General features: G+C 36.2%; 1 protein-coding gene across 1 annotated transcript in view; it reads right to left on the reverse strand.

The window, feature by feature from the left end:
- Window positions 1-2,242, reverse strand: part of LOC113226972 — a 90,320-nt gene extending 88,078 nt beyond the window's left edge. Inside the window, exon 1 of the mRNA XM_026459820.1 lies at window positions 2,225-2,242. The gene's annotated coding sequence lies outside the window, so the exon portion shown is untranslated. The remainder of the gene's footprint in view (window positions 1-2,224) is intronic.
- Between the last annotated feature and the right edge of the window lie 4,591 nt (window positions 2,243-6,833).

Below are 6,833 nucleotides of genomic sequence, written 5' to 3' on the forward strand. Positions count from 1 at the left end.
TTTATTATAAGGAGCAATTATTTTAATGGTTGATTTTGCTATTCTCATTTGGAGAATAGCAAAATCAACCAAGGCGTTTTTCTATCTCAATATAATTTCAGTAGTGAGAACCGATTTTTATTATCTCCTGTGTCCGTATAGTGGCGAACTAGGGGATGAATCCGGGTTTGCGCACTTTCCGGTAACCAATTTCATGTAATTCCACGTACTTTTGAGGTCGGGTTTTTTAGTACTCTGTACTGAGATTATTTTAATGTCAGGATGTTTCACCTCCGGGAACCTTCTAGCTTCTATTTTCAATAAAAATAAAAAATGTAATTTATTCATCAAATTTTATTTTCTCGCCTTCAAAATATGTCCCTTAGCTTGCAATACAGCAACACTAGCGCTTGATCCAGTCGTACATATATTTTTCGTAAGCTGATTGAAGTATGATCTTGAATTCCTACAGCGAATTTCTTTTACGTCTGCCCGAAAATTCTCGATGCTGTACGAAAAATCAACTTCATAGTTTGTATGGAGTTACCTTACTCGTTTTTTATGCTATGAATATGCGTCGATCGTGAAATCGTTGGCGGCGGCGCGGCGTTCGATAGTTTTTTGACCAACGAATCTCCGATATCGGCGTATCGTATAATTTTCATGTTCCTATGTTCAATAGTTTTTAACTTGCTTAAAAGAAGCGGAGTATCTTCGGTGACTACTCCGACATTTACGAACCGTTTTTGATGATTCTTTTTTGTTGGAAAGGAAGTACCTCAGTAGCGGTTCCATTGAAATTTGAAGGAAATATTTCACCTCTAAGGGTGGTAAATTAGGGGATGAATCTGGTTCATTGGAATTCACTTTTTGTTAACTGATTTCAATAAAAGTTGGCAAATAGATGTTATTTCACAGACTTTTGATTTCGGTTTCTTGGTTACCTATCAGTAGTCCGAAGTTACATTTTCTAGAAATAACGTTTGCTCGAATTTTCATAACCTCGAAAGTAATTTTGAGAGGATTTTTTTCTTTTAAACCTAACTTAATCTAATCTAACCGAACCTAATCGTATCTTTGCGATAAACATCCCACATTATCCTGAAAGATCAACGGTTTCGTTATAATTCGGTTTTCGGTGTAATGAAAATTCGAACAAACGTCATTTCGGAAAAACTAAATTCGAGTTTGTGACAGGTTACCTGGTTCTTTTTATAAAAAATATTTATTTTATACCTACTTATATACACAGTCACAGTAGCTGTACGTTTTTATATTTATCATGCGAAGTAAGCCAGTTCTGCCTAAACAAGACCTCTCTAGATGACGTCAATATCCAAGAACAACAGAAAATCCACTCAGCACCTTGGCGACCAGTCACCAGCCAGATTATTTACACTTAAAATTGTACTTTAGCAGGGTAAGTTAGTATTTATATCAACAGTAGTACATATACTCTTAGATAACAGTGTAACTTTACATGAGTATTGTACTTTTATGTCTACCTATTACAGACGTACACAGCATTTTATGAAATAAAATAATAATAAACAACACAAAAAACAACCAAAAACTTATGTAATTACTGGGGAAACGATTCGAGAATGCTATTTTTGAAAACATTACGGGAATTATCAATAATGTCTATATCTATTCGAACGTTAATTTAGTAGTAAGTAGAGATTAATATAGGCAATGGACTGTGCAGAACTAGTTTAGTCCAGTATCGTGGTACATTAAATATTTTGATTATTTTATGACGGAGTTATTTATAAGGTATGTTAATATTTATTTGGTTAATATATTATATAATATATATAATAATAAATTAATCTTTAGAGTTACGCCTCAGGAAACCCAGCAACTGTGCCGCTCTTCTTGTAACATTAACTTTAATGGTGTTAAATTTTAGCCCACTCTCAAGTGTAACCCCCAAGACCCTTACTTCATCTACCTTCTTTAATATCACACTGTTAATATTGTATGAGTAAATTACAATAAGATTGCGCTTGGTAGTAAAGCTTTTAGGTACTGTCACTGAAAATAGGATGTGTGTTTTGTTTTTCACTAAAATGGATATCATACATAAAAAAAGAAAGTAAAAATGCATCGAATGCAAGAAGACTGTATTTACACAACTATTTCCTATTTTAAATCGTTCGTTCTAGAGTCAATTTCTGTCCTTTAGAAAATTTCTTGCATTTTCAAAAAGTTTTTAGTAATTAAAAAAAAATCCGATACCAACCTGTTCTCTGCGATATCTGTGAACAAAAAATAATTGATTAATAATGATAACAATATGCAAAGCAACTATACTAATTGCTTGGTGTAGACCTAGCGAAATCCCTGCGCCAGAGCATAGAAATTCACACCAGGGCAAAAAATAATTAGAAAGTTAAAGTTCGTCTCCTAAATGCATTTTATCGGTTATCAAACCCAGTGTCGTTAACCGTTGAGCTAACGATGTCTTCGATTACCAGCAGAACAATTACTGACAAAGACAGGCATTAATCTTAGTACGGCAAAATGAAGTCATCAACCTATTATACTTCCCACTACTGGGCCGTCTCTTATAAGGAGATAGTTTAGCCCGTACGCCATGCTGTCCTAATGCGGGCTGCGGATTTCTCATGCTTTTCCAAGTGTTCTGAACTTACTAAGTAGTCTTAAATACATCGTTTTTGACTTTTTAACCTGTTTTCAGTGGTTATCTATCAGAAGTCCGAAATGACATTTTCCAGAAATAACATTTCTTCGAATTTTCATAATCTCGAAAATAATTTTGAGAGGAAAATGTTTTTTTAAACCTAACTTAACCGAACCTAACCGTGACTTTGCAATAAATATCCAACATATCCTGAAAGAACAACGGTTTCATTATAATTCGGTTTTCATGGAAATGAAAATTCGATTCGAAAAAATAAATTTGATTTTATGATATCACCGTTTCAGGATTTTATATGATCGGATAAAGTACTTCCTATCGTGTAACATATTAATACATTCTGTAGATAATATCCTTAGGTGTCTGGTTTATTTCTTGTAAGATCGTTATTTAATAGTAAATACCTAAACCATTTGATCTAGCTGAACAGTTCTTCCCGCTTCTCCTCCGGTGATTCACCTTAAAGGTAAAAAAAATTCATAGTCGTACGCCATAATGAATGTGGAAGCATTTCGAGCGAATTTTATAGTGGCACTTTACATGGCTATTTGTTTTTACGTACAAGATATATTTGGCAAACAATGACCATAGGTATGTCGATAGTATGTGTGACAAAGTACTTGCCTTGTTTGCGTATTCGACAAATGCACCAAACACCAAACTCGTGTTACCGCATTCTGGTTGGTTTCTTGCCGCATATCAAAGGAGCCAAATAGGCAAATACGCAAGTAAACCGTCTGAAGTATGATCATATTCAATATTACAAATTTTTATTGAATTGATATTCAATTGTTTTTACGTGAAATTACTCCACTAGTTTGTTATAATGATTAATACAAAGCTCGAATACTCAGAATAAAATCTTTCAAACAGGCTGGATTCGAACCGACGTCTTCCAGCATACCGTGCCAGACGCTATACCAACTAAGCAACGGGACGAACCAGTGGACCTCACGAATTTTTCTACGTGCTTGCGTCGTATCTTTGTATTTAGTTTTTCAACGACTTTAAAGCCGTAGCGCCATCTATGAGAAATTTATGATATTTCGTCACCCAGTTAAACACCTACATATTCAATATTTTAACTTCTTATTTGGGTCCATGTGATGGTCATATTTTGTCAGTGTCTACATGTTTATCTGTATGTAATATACTTGCCGCCATTAAACATGCTGGTTTCATTGCGGCGTTCTCGCTGTTGGCTCGTAAACTTTAGAAAAAGTACATAATTTTAAAGTTAAAGTCGTACATGCCACCCCAGGGATCTGACCCGTCGACTTCACAATTGAAAAGAAACCGTTCTCCCACGGGACTATCACCACTCTTATTAAAAGAGCAAAATGTAGGCAGTTTTTAACAAACAGTGCCTTTACAGGTACATTAAAATATGCTACATATGGGAAGATGAGATAGGAATTATGAGATGGAAACTTCTGCCACCTTACCTATTTCTGCCACCAAGCAGTAGTGTTAGCATTGCTGTATTCCGGTTTTGAAGGGTACGGGTGCTGGTGAAATTACAGGCACATGGGAGTTGTCAACTTATGTCTCAGGTGACAGGGCAGTGCCCCTCAGATCTTTGCGATTTAAAGCTCTAAGTGGCACTGCAAATGTTATGGACAGGCGTGGAACTTACCATTAAGCACACGGCTAGTCACTTGAAAAAGTCACTCCTATAAAAATATAAACTAAACGTTAGTGAGCAATAAATATCAAATATCTCAACACCAGCCCTGTAAGGGAATTGCAAAAACATAAAAACTGAATTTAAGATGTAGGATAAAATGAGTTATTAATAGATGAGATACACGAACATCACATTGAATAATAAATGAAAATATAAAATTAGTAAATTGAAAATTAAATTTGAAATTAAAAAGAAAATGTTTTAATATTGTACTTATTTTTTAAAAATTCTTTAACGCTTAGACATTTTTCTATAAGACAGTTTCTTATAGAAAATGCTTTAGCTTTTTATAAAATTTTTTTTTTTCTATACTATTTATATCAGGTGGAATCTTATTATATATTTTTATTGACATAATGATACTTTCCCGAACTAAGTGTAATCTGGTTAAAGGCAATTTATTCCTATTTCTTAAGTGTTTGAAAGTTTACAGTCCGACGACATAAATATTTATTTTTTCGTACTAGTTTACACATTTCGTACACATAAATGGAAGCAAGAGTGAAAATTTTATATATTGTTTTATCATTTTAAGTTTAACTTTTTATATATGCAAATTTTAATATGAATGCATTCTTTTCGTAACACAAACTACTTAACTCAGTGCTGTTTTTCCACAAAATAATAATAATTTTATTTATTATTGATAGGTTAATTAATTTAATCGGGGTGGTTCTTAACTATATGTCTGATGAACATTTGACGACCATCAGCAATAATTTTTTCAGTTGTTGCAGGGGTGTCAGCCATAAAATGTAAATCCTATGACACTACAATAGTAGGATAATTTTGAACTGATCTTTATCCAGGACAGTCTATCTAACTCCTTAAATATTTACAACAGAAGTATCGTGTTTCGGCTCACTGAATTGATTTCAATGAGTGGTTGGCTTACGGATGGTGACTAGAATCTGATTATGGAGTAGTAAGATGAACGCAGAAACTTTAGGATTTATATGAACAGATAATATTTATTTCATATTATCAATGTCACAACACAATATCACAATTCAAAATACAATGTCAAGGGATAATATGGTCGTCATTAACGCCAACAACAATAACGAATATAAAATAACGTAGTATAACTACTGCCTTTCCAAATACAACGAAGTTAAGTATAATAAAATTTGTATTGTTTCAAAAGAAACTCATCGACACTGTAGAATCCATTATCTCATAAAAGAAATATTAGTTTGTGAGACTTATCAGAATTTTAAAGTTAAAATCGTACATGCCACTCTTTTTTTAACGAACAGTACCTTTGCAGGTACACACGTCAGCACATCAAGCTACACATTGACGTATCTTGTTCCGTTGTACTGGAGGCGATTTTCGAACAAAAATGTGTAGTCTGACGTGCCGTTGTCCGTACATTAAAAACAGTGCAGTGCAATGCGCGTTCTTAAACGGACGCTCCACTACGCAGTGAGTTAATTATTAATTATAAATCGCGTCTCGCGCGGCACAGGCCGCTGCGCGTGATTGACAATTGGTTCCCAGCAACTAATTACCAATGAGCTCCTGGCGTTTATTCAACACGCTATCGACACCATGGACGAAGTCAGCATTGTGCACATCTGCAAATCGAATTTCAACGAGGATGAGATTTGAACAGCAAGATGCTGTTATTCCAGAGCCTCGGTAAAGTCGAACAGATGCCATCTCGCCGGAGGGATGGAGGCGTGAAGAGTCTCTAAGATATTATCACACACATTCGTGGCGAAGGAATTGCACAAGCTGCCCCAGTCACGTTTGACCACGTTGATGTCACTAGGCTGCTGTAGGACATTACGTCCTTGAAGTCGCGTCTAGCCAAATTACAATGTAAATTAGAGGCTTCGGATAACACCGTAAGTGAGCTGCGTGCCCAAGTTGCGTTATTAAGCAACGCTGCTTTGGTACGTAGGTCACCAGAAGCCTCTAATGTAAACAAGCGTCGTGGGGCGCAAAATGCATCTATTTGCAGTGTCGAGTCGGCACATTTGAATGCACCGATCGCTGTTACCACCACGCATGATGCACCGCGCTCCGCTGCCCGTTTCTCCGGCTCGGCGGAAACATCACGCGTATGCACGTCAACCCCTACACGTGCATACGCTGCTGTAGCCGCTTCAAGTAGCCGGCCCGCCACTTTGAAACGTAATCGGCGGCAATCTACTAAAGGAAAAAGTAATCCCCGTGTGCCAGTCTCTGAAGTTGTAAAATTACAGAGACAGATGGACCAGTGTGACGAGGACGGCTTCACAAAAGTGGAGAAGATGAAGAAGAGGAAGCCCACCACGCTGCTGTTGCGGCTGCATTACTCCAAGTCTGAGGAGATAGTGGAGTATGTCAGATACCGACCGAACATCTGTCGACCTTCGTGAAGAGAGAATTTTGGCCGAAGGGTGTCATATATCGGCGGTTCCGCGGCCGGTTACCCAACATCAGATTGCGCCACACGTCGCCGACAAAGCAATTCGTGTAGATTAGTTAGAAATGGTGTTTTATTATATTGTA

The sequence above is a fragment of the Hyposmocoma kahamanoa genome, unplaced genomic scaffold (genome assembly GCF_003589595.1).
Source record: "Hyposmocoma kahamanoa isolate Upper Pololo Valley unplaced genomic scaffold, ASM358959v1 202, whole genome shotgun sequence".
Classification (NCBI taxonomy): domain Eukaryota; kingdom Metazoa; phylum Arthropoda; class Insecta; order Lepidoptera; family Cosmopterigidae; genus Hyposmocoma; species Hyposmocoma kahamanoa.